Below are 13,806 nucleotides of genomic sequence, written 5' to 3'. Positions count from 1 at the left end.
GAATATTCTTTTTCTTTTCTTTTTTTTAGTTTTTATTTTTTTATTTTTATTTTTTTTTAATTTTTTATTCCTTTATTTCTCATGTGTTCCCCATCCTGAACCCTCCTCCCTCCTCCCTCCCCATACCATCCCTCTGGGTCGTCCCAGTGCACCAGCCCCAAGCATCCAGCATCGTGCATTGAACCTGGACTGGCATCTCGTTTCATACATAACATTTCACATGTTTCAATGCCATTCTCCCAAATCTTCCCACCCTCTCCCTCTCCCACAGAGGGAGATATATGTATATATATATACATATATATATATGTATATAATGTTCTATACATTAGTGTCTCTTTTGCTGTCTCGTATACAGGGTTATTGTTACCATCTTTCTAAATTCCATATATATGCGTTAGTATACTGTATTGGTGTTTTTCCTTCTGGCTTACTTCACTCTGTATAATAGGCTCCAGTTTCATCCACCTCATTAGAACTGATTCAAATGTATTCTTTTTAATGGCTGAGTAATACTCCATTGTGTATATGTACCACTGCTTTCTTATCCATTCATCTGCTGATGGACATCTAGGTTGCTTCCATGTCCTGGCTATTATAAACAGTGTTGCGATGAACATTGGGGTACACGTGTCTCTTTCCCTTCTGGTTTCCTCAGTGTGTATGCCCAGCAGTGGGATTGCTGGATCATAAGGCAGTTCTATTTGCAGTTTTTTAAGGAATCTCCACACTGTTCTCCATAGTGGCTGTACTAGTTTGCATTCCCACCAACAGTGTAAGAGGGTTCCCTTTTCTCCACACCCTCTCCAGCATTTATTATTTGTAGACTTTTGGATTGCAGCCATTCTGACTGGCGTGAAATGGTATCTCATAGTGGTTTTGATTTGCATTTCTCTGATAATGAGTGATGTTGAGCATCTTTTCATGTGTTGGTTAGCCATCTGTATGTCTTCTTTGGAGAAATGTCTATTTAGATCTTTGGCCCATTTTTTGATTGGGTCATTTATTTTTCTGGAGTTAAGCTGTAGGAGTTGCTTGTATATTTTTGAGATTAGTTGTTTGTCGGTTGCTTCATTTGCTATTATTTTCTCCCATTCTGAAGGCTGTCTTTTCACCTTGCTAATAGTTTCCTTTGTTGTGTAGAAGCTTTTAAGTTTAATTAGGTCCCATTTGTTTATTTTTGCTTTTATTTCCAATATTCTGGGAGGTGGGTCATAGAGGATCCTGCTGTGATGTATGTCAGAGAGTGTTTTGCCTATGTTCTCCTCTAGGAGTTTTATAGTTTCTGGTCTTACGTTGAGATCTTTAATCCATTTTGAGTTTATTTTTGTATATCGTGTTAGAAAGTGTTCTAGTTTCATTCTTTTACAAGTGGTTGACCAGATTTTCCAGCACGACTTGTTAAAGAGATTGTCTTTAATCCATTGTATATTCTTGCCTCCTTTGTCAAAGATAAGGTGTCCATATGTGCGTGGATTTATCTCTGGGCTTTCTATTTTGTTCCATTGATCTATATTTCTGTCTTTGTGCCAGTACCATACTGTCTTGATAACTGTGGCTTTGTAGTAGAGCCTGAAGTCAGGTAGGTTGATTCCTCCAGTTCCATTTTTCTTTCTCAAGATTGCTTTGGCTATTCAAGGTTTTTTGTATTTCCATACAAATTGTGAAATTATTTGTTCTAGCTCTGTGAAGAATACTGTTGGTAGCTTGATAGGGATTGCATTGAATCTATAAATTGCTTTGGGTAGTATACTCATTTTCACTATATTGATTCTTCCAATCCATGAACATGGTATATTTCTCCATCTATTAGTGTCCTCTTTGATTTCTTTCACCAGTGTTTTATAGTTTTCTATATATAGGTCTTTAGTTTCTTTAGGTAGATATATTCCTAAGTATTTTATTCTTTCCGTTGCAATGGTGAATGGAATTGTTTCCTTAATTTCTCTTTCTGTTTTCTCATTATTAGTGTATAGGAATGCAAGGGATTTCTGTGTGTTGATTTTATATCCTGCAACTTTACTATAATCATTGATTAGTTCTAGTAATTTTCTGGTGGAGTCTTTAGGGTTTTCTATGTAGAGGATCATGTCATCTGCAAATAGTGAGAGTTTTACTTCTTCTTTTCCAATTTGGATTCCTTTTATTTCTTTTTCTGCTCTGATTGCTGTGGTCAAAACTTCCAAAACTACGTTGAATAGTAATGGTGAAAGTGGGCACCCTTGTCTTGTTCCTGACTTTAGAGAAAATGCTTTCAATTTTTCACCATTGAGGATAATGTTTGCTGTGGGTTTGTCATATATAGCTTTTATTATGTTGCGGTATGTTCCTTCTATTCCTGCTTTCTGGAGAGTTTTTATCATAAATGGGTGTTGAATTTTGTCAAAGGCTTTCTCTGCATCTATTGAGATAATCATATGGTTTTTGTTTTTCAATTTGTTAATGTGGTGTATTACATTGATTTATTTGCGGATATTGAAGAATCCTTGCATCCCTGGGATAAAGCCCACTTGGTCATGGTGTATGATCTTTTTAATGTGTTGTTGGATTCTGATTGCTAGAATTTTGTTTAGGATTTTTGCATCTATATTCATCAGTGATATTGGCCTGTAGTTTTCTTTTTTTGTGGGATCTTTGTCAGGTTTCAGGTTCTTGACTGAAGTTTTTTTTTTTTCCCTTTTGTCACCTTAGTGTGTTATGCTCCTCCATTCTGTCCTGCAGAATTTCTACTTCAAATCAACTGATAGCCCTTTGTGATTTTCCTTGTATACTATATTGTCTTCTTTGATTTTAAAAATATTCTTTCTTTACTTTTAATTTTTGCCATTTTAGCTATGATGTGTCTTGGGGTGGTTTTCTTTGGATCAATTTGTGCTTTACGACTCTCTGTGCTTCCTGGACCTGAATGTCTGTTTTTCTCTCTAGGTTAGGAAAATGTTCGGCTCTCATGCTTTCAAATGTTTTCTGCTCTTTTCTCTCTCTTCCTCTTCTTCTGAGATTACTATAATGCAAATGTAAGTCCGCTTGGTGTTGTCCCAGAACATCTTAAACTGCTCTCATTTTTTAGACTCTTTTTTCCTTCTGTTCAGCTTGAGTGATTTCTACTACTCCTTATTTGCTCATCTGTTCCTCTGTATCATCTAATCTACTGCATATTCCTTCTAGTGTAGTTTTTATTTCAGCTATGAATTCTTCAGGCTTGATTGGTTCTTCTTTCTATTTTCTAACTTTGTTAAAAAAAACTTCCAATTTCTTACTCTCTTCATCTATTCTTTTCCCAAGTCCTTTGAGCATCTTTATGGTCATTACCTTAAACTGTTTACTGGATACTTTTCTTCTCTACTTCACTTAGTTCTCCTTCTAGAGTTTTATCTTGTTCTTTCACCTAGAACCCATTTCTCTGTTGCCTCATTTTCTCTTTTTCACTGTTTTTATTTCTATGTATTTGTATTCCTATGTAGTTTAGTTACATTTCTTGCTCTTGGAGAATTGGCCTCACATAAAAATGTACCATGAAGCCCACCAGCACTCACCTGTGGTTATGAGAGCTGTATGTTCTGGTGGTGCTCTTTATGTGGGCTGCATGTGTCCTTCTGTTGTGGCCAGTTCAACTTCTGTGGGCATGCTGCTAGCAGTGGCTGGGTCTCAGTCCTGTTGATTGTCAGGTCCTGCCTTCCATGGAGGCTTCATGATGCTGGTGGATGGAACTGGGTCCTGCCACACCTTGAGGAAATAGATGGGGAAACAGTGGAAACAGTGGCTGACTTTATTTTTGGGGGCTCCAAAATCACTGCAGATGATGATTGCAGCCATGAAATTAAAAGATGCTTACTCCTCCAAGGAGTTATGGAAGGAAAGTTATGACCAACCTAGACAGTGTATTAAAAAGCAGAGACATTATTTTGTCCACAAAGGTCCATCTAGTCAAGGCTATGGTTTTTCCACTGGTCATGTATGGATGTGAGAGTTGGACTATAAAGAAAGCTGAGTGCCGAAGAATTGATGCTTTTGAACTGTGGTGTTGGAGAAGACTCTTGAGAGTCCCTTGGACTGCAAGGAGATCCAACCAGTCCATCCTAAGGGAAATCAGTCCTGGGTGTTCATTGGAAGGATGGATGTTGAAGCTGAAACTCCAATATTTTGGCCACCTGATGGGAAAAGCTGACTCATTGGAAAAGACCCTGATGCTGGGAAAGACTGAGGGCAGGAGGAGAAGGGGATGACAGAGGATGAGATGGTTGGATGGCATCACCAACTAAATGGACATGGGTTTGGGTGAACTCTGGGAGTTGGTGATGGACAGGGAGGCCTGGCATGCTGTGGTTCATGGGGTCACAAAGAGTTGGACATGACTGAGCAACTGAACTGAACTGAACACCTTGAGGAAGGATTTCAAATGGCACTTATCAGTATTAGTGTTCTTGTAGTAGAATGAGCTCCACAACATGGTTGCTGCCAGCATGCATGAGCCCAGGCTGAGTTTTAACTGCCTCCTTTCTCACTGAGAGCCTCTGCAAAGATCAGCAGGTGGATATGTGATCCTTTCAGATCACTGCCCCTAGGTCTCACAGCCTGCAATATTTTATTAATTTCCTTTAAAAGTGGTGTTTCTATTACCCATAGACCTGTGGTTCTCCTGAATATGTCCCACTGGCCTTCATTGCCAAATATTCTGGGGGTTCCTCTTCTTGGTGCAGGACCCCCATTCTGGGGAACCCTCTGGTGGAGCTTGGATCGTTTGCTCCTTGGGGAGAATCATTGCAATTGTAGCTATCCTCCCTTTTGTGGGTTGCCTCCCCAGAGCTATGGGTCTTGACCATATGTGTCTCTGCCCCCTACCTATTTTATTATGGCTTCTTCTTTATATCTTCAGCTGCAGATGATCTTTTCTGCTGGTATTCAGGTTGTTCTCATAGATAGTTGCTCTGTAAATAGTTACAATCTTGGTTTGCCTGTGGGTGAAGCAGAGCTCAGTGTCTTTCTAGACACCATTTTGATCACTTATTAAAAGCAGAGGCTATTCTACTTGGAGCTTACTGACAGCATCTGTAATTTTTTTGTCACCTGTATTTTATTGGAGGGATGTCATGTTGAAGTAAGTAATGATATGAAGAGTTTCATCAATTTATGGGCTCAAAGTTGTTTTGTTTTGATATTCATTTTGGCTTTGATTCTAAATAGCACTCATTAATTATGTTCACCCGGAAGACATTGCACTGGTACATGATGATATTTGGGACCTTAATCATTCTAAATGGATTTTATTCTAGTCTTAAAAATTCTATTAATTGAAGCTTTAAAATGGCTTAACAATTTTATTCTCACATTGAGAATTCTAAGATGAATAGTTATTAAAAAAATATAGAGAGAGTCTACAGACACACAGCAAGGAGGTGCTGAAGCTGAAGTTACTATGCTTTGGTCAGCTGATGAGAACAGCTGACTCACTGGAAAAGAACCTGATGCTGGGAAAGATTGGAGGCAGAAGGAGAAGAGGTCAACAGAGGATGAGATGGTTAGATGGCATCACTGATTCAATGGACAAATTTGTGCAAACTCTGGGAGATGATTAGGACAAGAAAGCCTGGTGTGCTGTAGTTCGTGGGGTCACAAAGAGTCGGACATGACTTGGGGATTGAATAACAACAACTCAGAGACACAAACAGTATTTTCTTAATAAAACATGAGTTGGTGTATTTTTTCCCCATCCCTAGACAATTTTTCAAAACAAATCAATCTACTTTTGAAATTGTACCCTCATTTCTACCAGGTTAAAATAAGGTAAAAGATGATGAACTGAGACCTTTGAGGTTAGTTTACAGAACAATAGGAACACTGATGAGGAAACAGCTTGCTGATATCCTCCTTTGACTGAATATCAATCAGATGTATTTGGGAACTAGAACGATAAGGGAACTTTAGATGTCATGCACTGATAATTTACAACATGAACACATGAATCCCCCCTGAATTAACACATACAGCCCATGAGGAGACATGAAAGATAGTTGCATCTGCTCAGAAGACTCTTAAAATTGACTTTACCCTCCCACCAATTGTTTCTTAGCCCCAACACCCTCCTGTTTCTTTCTCCCACAATAAATATCCCACACAAAACCTGACTGGGGAGACAGATAAGAGCCTTGGTTGCTGTCTCCTTGTTTGGCAACCCTACATTAAAGCATTTTCTCTCTGCAAAATAGTTTGCTATTTGGTCTTTCCATTGCACAGCATGCAAAGAGCCCACGTGTAACTTCCAAGAAGTAACTAAAACTGTTTTACATTCATCTTCAGGATACTCCAGTGCTAGGGACTTGACATACAGATATTTGAGAAAAACAAAGACAAAGGCATGAAAGTAGGAAATAGTAGGATATATTCAGCCGAGGAGTTTAGTAGTATTGGAACATAAAGGCTGTGTGTGTGAGAGAGAAATAAAACTTGAAAGGTAGCCAGAGATAATAACTTGAAAAGCCTTGTATGACATTTAAACCTTTGGACTTACTCTTGAATTATAAAGGAAAATATTGAATCATTTCAGGCTGAGAAGTGATATGGTCACTTTTACATTTTAGGAAGCTTAATTATGCTATTGCTGTTTGGAGGGGTGCCAAGTAGATGAACTGGAAATTTGACTGGGAAGGATTTGTAATAACTGTGGCAGGAATCAAGGAAGCACCAGTTAAAACAGAATGTGACGCTTCCTATGAAGGTACCTAGGAGTTAGAATGAATGGGTGCCATAACTGATCAGATGTGGGTGTAATAGAGAAGGATTAAAATGAACCACAGGACAACTAATTGTACAGAAGTTCCATTAAGAAATTTGGAGGACTCCAGGGAAAAATCAATTTGGGAGGAAGATTATGTTATACTTTGCCTGTGGAACATCAAAGTGTAGATGTCCAGGTTAAAAAAAAAAAAAAAATTGGAATTGGGGAAGTGCCAGTCAGTCAAAGTTCTGCTGCAGTAATGAACAGCCACAGCATCTTAGTGACTTAAATACAAATTTTATTTTCTGCTGAGGTTACATATCCCTCTAGGTCTTACTCAAAGATATCAGATGAAGGAGACTTTACCAACTGGAAAGTGACTGACCCTTGCACAGGAGAGAACTTTGTAAAATTGCACACTGTCTTTTAGAGATTTCTGCCTGGAAGTCATACGTGTCTCTTCTGGTTAACATTATACTTGCCAAAGAAAGTCACACAGGCATGTGTAACTTCAAAGGAATTGGAAAGCACAACTCTATCCATATAAATGCCTAAAAGAAAAGAGCAGAACCAGAAGACAAACGGACAGTAACATAAATTGTGAACCATTGACAATATGTGCTGTTTGAAAATATTATAGGAGATAAAATTAGCTCAGGGATTCCATATATTTTGAAAATAAAAGAAAGCCAAGAACAGAATCCTAAGGGTAAGCCAACACTTAAGTACAAGAATTTGTATAAAGATGACTGAAAAGGACATCAGTGATCCGGGTGAAGAATCCACTACAAAAACTAATAAAACAATCAAGTCGAACTGATGAAGCAATTTCACATGCAGTATCACTTTAAAATCCCAGTTAAGTATTTTGAGACTCTAGGAGGCTGAGCAATTAAGTTTTGTTCTATGGAATTGAACTTATTATGCCTTCCAATATTATCGAAGTGACTTATTCTTTAGGAAACTGTAGAAAGTAGGTAATCATTAGTACAGCAATGAGCTTTTTTTTCTTCCTAAAAAATATAAAACAGAGGCTTAGCAGAGGTAAAAATACATTGTAAAGCTAGTGTCCTAGGGGAAAAAGCCACTAAATTAAGAAATATGCACAAGAAAGTGACCAGTGCAGGGCAAACTTTTGGCTATCACTTTACTGGTATATGAGTAGGTTCCACAAGGTAGTAAATTGTCATTACTATTTCCTTAAGCTAACTTAGCAGAAGTGGAACTTTAAGGTCAGATTGCTTATTTTTGACTGTTTTTAATACTCATGAGATCTCATGTCAATGAAGCTTCCAGAAAAATTGTATCCATCTTTGCTTGTGTCAGCTGGGTATAGGAGTGCTAATTTTGTATTTTTGAAATGCGATTAAAAAAAATTCAAACTATAAATAATAGCAGATAATGTTTTATATAGCATTTTACTTCTCATTTCTAGTGAGATATGATATTTATATATATTCATCTGTATTTCTATTTTTTGTTAATGATATTTTCCTGACATATTCTTCTCTGATTTTCTTTTGGGTTTCCATCTTTCTTCTCATTGATTGTTTTCCTTTCAGTTTTATTGATATAATTGACATACAGTACTGTAAAAGTTTAAGGTATACAGTATAATGCTTTACATTACATACATACATCATGAAATGATTACCACAAGTCTAGGGAGCCTCTATCATCGTATATGGATGCAACATTAAAGATATAGAAAAGATATGCTTTTGCCCTTTGATAAGACCGCAGCTGCGACCTGCGCACTAAGCACGGCGGCTGCAACCACAACTGGCGCACTAAGCGTGGCTGAGAGGAGCTATCTCACGTCCAAGGTCAGGGGCAGAAGCCGGGAGGACCCCTTGCCCGAAGGGCGTCGGCCAAAAGGAGTTACCCCACGTCTGAGGTCAGGGGCAGCGGCCGAGGGTGCCAGGCTGTGATGGTGCAGGAACGGCCGAGAAGACCTACCCAAGTCCGAGGTCAGGGGCGGCAGCCGGGAGGAGCTACCCCACATCCGAGGTCAAGGGCAGCGGCCGAGAGTAGCTACCCCGCGTCCGAGGTCAAGGGCAGCGGCTGAGAGGAGACACCCCGCGAACAAGGTCAGGGGTGGCTGCCAGGAGGAGCTACCCTATGCCCCAGGCCAAAGGTAGCGGCCAGGAGAACCAGCCCCACGTCCAAGAGCAGTGGCTGCACGGGCACAGGAGGGCCTAGAAGAGCTATCCCATGTTGAGGTCAGGAAGGGCGGCGGTGAGGAGATACCCCTCCTCCAAGGTAAGGAGCAGCAGCTGCACTTTGCTGGAGCGGCAGTGAAGAGATACCCCACGCCCAAGGTAAGAGAAACCCAAGTAAGATGGTAGGTGTTGCAAGAGGGCATCAGAGGGCAGACACACTGAAACCATACTCACAGAAAACTAGTCAATCTAATCACAGTAGGACCACAGCCTTGTCTAACTCAGTGAAACTAAGCCATGCCCATGGTGCAACCCAAGACAGGCAGGTCATGGTGGAGAGATCTGACAGAATGTGGTCCACTGGAGAAGAGAATGGCAAACCACTTCAGTATTCTTGCCTTGAGAACCCCATGAACAGTATGAAAAGGCAAAATGATAGGATACTGATAGAGGAACTCCCCAGGTCAGTAGGGGCCCAATATGCTACTGGAGATCAGTGGAGAAATAACTCCAGAAAGAATTAAAGGATGGAGCCAAAGCAAAAACAATACCCAGTTGTGGATGTGACTGGTGATAGAAGCAAGGTCCAATGCTGTAAAGAGCAATATTGCATAGGAACCTGGAATGTCAGGTCCATGAATCAAGGCAAATTGGAAGTTGTCAAACAAGAGATGGCAAGAGTGAATGTCGACATTCTAAGAATCAGCGAAATAAAATGGACTGGAATGGGTAAATTTAACTCAGATGACCATTGTATCTACTACTGCGGGCAGGAATCCCTCAGAAGAAATGGCGTGGCCATGATGGTCAACAAAAGAGTCCAAAATGCAGTCAGATCAGATCAGATCAGTTGCTCAGTCATGTCCAACTCTTTGCGACCCCATGAATCGCAGCACGCCAGGCCTCCCTGTCCATCACCAACTCCCAGAGTTCACTCAGATTCACGTCCATTGAGTCAGTGATGCCGTCCAGCCATCTCATCCTCTGTCGTCCCCTTCTCCTCCTGCCCTCAATCCCTCCCAGCATCAGAGTCTTTTCCAATGAGTCAACTCTTCGCATGAGGTGGCCAAAGTACTGGAGTTTCAGCTTTAGCATCATTCCTTCCAAAGAAATCCCAGGGCTGATCTCCTTCAGAATGGACTGGTTGGATCTCCTTGCAGTCCAAGGGACTCTCAAGAGTCTTCTCCAACACCACAGTTCAAAAGCATTCATTCTTCTGCACTCAGCCTTCTTCACAGTCCAACTCTCACATCCATACATGACCACAGGAAAAACCATAGCCTTGACTAGACGGACCTTTGTTGGCAAAGTAATGTCTCTGCTTTTGAATATGCTATCTAGGTTGGTCATCACTTTCCTTCCAAGGAGTAAGTGTCTTTTAATTTCATGGCTGCAGTCACCATCTGTAGTAGTTGGATGCAATCTCAAAAATGACAGAATTATCTCTGTTCATTTCCAAGGAAAACCATTCAATATCACAGTAATCTGAGTCTATGCCCCAACCAGTAACCCTGAAGAAGCTGAAGTTGAACGGTTCTATGAAGACCTACAAGACCTTTTAGAACTAACACCCAAAAAAGATGTCCTTTTCATTATAGGGGACTGGAATGCAAAAGTAGGAAGTCAAGAAACATCTGTAGGAACAGGCAAATTTGGCCTTGGAATACGGAATGAAGCAGGGCAAAGACTAATAGAGTTTTGCCAAGAAAATGCACTGGTCATAGCAAACACCCTCTTCCAACAACTCAAGGCAAGACTTTACACATGGACATCACCAGATGGTCAACACTGAAATCAGATAGATTATATTCTTTGAACCCAAGATGGAGAAGCTCTATACAGTCAACAAAAACAAGACCAGGAGCTGACTGTGGCTCAGATCATGAACTCCTTATTACCAAATTCAGACTGAAATTGAAGAAAATAGGGAAAACAACTAGACCATTCAAGTATGACCTAAATCAAATCCCTTATGATTATACAATGGAAGTGAGAAATAGATTTAAGGGCCTAGATCTGAGAGATAAGGTGCCTGATGAACTATGGAATGAGGTTCATGACATTGTACAGGAGACAGGGATCAAGACCGTCTCCATGGAAAAGAAATGCAAAAAAGCAAAATGGCTATCTGGGGAGGCCTTACAAATAGCTGTGAAAAGAAGAGAAGTGAAAAGCAAAGGAGAAAAGGAAAGATATAAGCATCTGAATGCAGAGTTCCAAAGAATAGCAAGAAGAGATAAGAAAGCCTTCCTCAGCGATCAATGCAAAAAATAGAGGAAAACAACAGAATAGGAAAGGCTAGAGATCTCTTCAAGAAAATTAGAGATACCAAGGGGACATTTCATGCAAAGATGGGCCCGATAAAGCACAGAAATGGTATGGACCTAACAGAAGCAGATGATATTAAGAAGAGATGGCAAGAATACACAGAAGAACTGTACAAAAAAGAACTTCACGACCCAGATAATCACGATGGTGTGATCACTCATCTAGAGCCAGACATCCTGGAATATGAGGTCAAGTGGGCCTAGAAAGCATCACTATGAACAAAGCTAGTGGAGGTGATGGAATTCCAGTGGAGCTATTTCAAATCCTGAAAGATGATGCTGTGAAAGTTCTGTACTCAATATGCTAGCAAATTTGGAAAACTCAGCAGTGGCCACAAGACTGGAAAAGGTCAGTTTTCATTTCAATCCCAAAGAAAGGCAATGCCAAAGAATGCTCAAACTTCCACACAATTGCACTCATCTCACATGCTAGTAAAGTAATGCTCAAAATTCTCCAAGCCAGGCTTCAACAATACATGAACTGTGAACTTTCTGATGTTCAAGCTGGTTTTAGAAAAGGCAGAGATCAAATTGCCAACACCCGCTGGATCATGGAAAAAGCAAGAGAGTTCCAGAAAAACATCTATTTCTGCTTTATTGACTATGCCAAAGCCTTTGACTGTGTGGATCACAATAAACTGTGGAAAATTCTGAAAGAGATGGGAATACCAGACCACCTGACCTGCCTCTTGAGAAATTTGTATGCAGGTCAGGAAGCGAAAGTTAGAACTGGACATGGAACAACAGACTGGTTCCAAATAGGAAAAGGAATATGTCAAGGCTGTATATTATCCCTCTGCTTATTTAACTTCTATGCAGAGTACATCATGAGAAACGCTGGACTGGAAAAACACAAGCTGGAATCAAGATTGATGGGAGAAATATCAATAACTTCAGATATGCAGATGACACCACTCTTATGGCAGAAAGTGAAGAGGAACTAAAAAGCCTCTTGATGAAAGTGAAAGTGGAAAGTGAAAAAGTTGGCTTAAAGCTCAACATTCAGAAAACTAAGATTAGGGCATCTGGTCCCATCACTTCATGGGAAATAGATGGGGAAACAGTGGAAACAGTATCAGACTTTATTTTTCTGGGCTCCAAAATCACTGCAGATGGTGACTGCAGCCATGAAATTAAAAGACGCTTACTCCTTGGAAGGAAAGTTATGACCAACCTAGATAGCATATTCAAAAGCAGAGACATTACTTTGTCCACAAAGGTCCGTCTAGTCAAGGCTATGGTTTTTCCAGTGGTCATGTATGGATGTGAGAGTTGGACTCTGAAAAAGGCTGAGCACTGAAGAATTGATTCTTTTGAACTGTGGTGTTGGAGAAGACTCTTGAGAGTCCCTTGGATTGCAAGGAGATCCAACCAGTCCATTCTGAAGGAGATCAGCCCTGGGATTTCTTTGGAGCGAATGATGCTGAAGCTGAAACTCCAGTACTTTGGCATCCTCATGTGAAGAGTTGACTCATTGGAAAAGACTCTGATGCTGGGAGGGATTGGGGGCAGGAGGAGAAGGGGAGGACAGAGGATGAGATGGCTGGATGGCATCACTGACTCGATGGAAATGAGTCTGAGTGAACTCCGGGAGTTGGTGATGGACAGGGAGGCCTGGCGTGCTGCGATTCATGGGGTCGCAAAGAGTCAGACATGACTGAGCGACTGAACTGAACTGAACTTAGGATTTACCCTCAACAAATTTCATATATAATATCAGTTCAGTTCAGTTACTCAGTCATGTCTGACTCTTTGCGACCCCATGGACTGCAGCACTCCAGGCTTTCCTGTTCATCACCAACTCCCGGAGCTTGCTCAAATTCACGTCTATCTGGTCGTTGATGCCATTCAACCATCTCATCTTCTGTCATCCCCTTCTCCTTCCTTCAGTCTTTCCCAGCATCAGGGTCTTTTCCAGTGAGTTGGTTCTTTGAATGAGGTGGCCAAAGTATTGGAGCTTCAGCATCAGTCCTTCCAATGAATATTCAGGACTGATTTCCTTTAGGATTGACTGGTTTTATGTCCTTGCAGTCCAAGGGACTCTCAAGAGTCTTCTCCAACACCACAGTGCAAAAACATATATATCATATAGCAGTGTTAATTACTGTATTGTAATTAACATTGTAGTTAACATGTTAAACATTTTTTCTTACAATTTTTAGTTTTGATAAATATGTAGTGTAGCATATATGAAAAAATATATACATATGGAAGTTTCCTGTATGTCCAATAATAGGACATTTAAAATTTTAATTTTGGTATAATTTTTCATATATTTAGTCACAACATGTTGAATCCACAGGTTTCCAGATATTGAGATAGATGTTGGGGATAGCACAGGAACAAAATAGGCGTGGCTCTGGTTATCATTGATTTTATGACCAAGAAAGGTAGACAGACAGGAAGCGATGAAACAAAGAAATGAAGTGGTTATTATTGTGATAAGAGCTAATAGAGAAATAAGGGAGAATGAAAATAACTGGGTGTTGAAGGATACTTCTTTAGATAGTATCATCAAGAAAGCTTCTTTTGGGCTGATGATATTTAAAGTCAGAGCTGTTGGGTGAGCAGTGGCATACATGCATTCCAGGTTGAGAGAACACCC

Source organism: Bos taurus, chromosome 14 (assembly GCF_002263795.3).
Source record: "Bos taurus isolate L1 Dominette 01449 registration number 42190680 breed Hereford chromosome 14, ARS-UCD2.0, whole genome shotgun sequence".
NCBI classification, from domain to species: domain Eukaryota; kingdom Metazoa; phylum Chordata; class Mammalia; order Artiodactyla; family Bovidae; genus Bos; species Bos taurus.
This window is presented reverse-complemented; position numbering follows the sequence as displayed.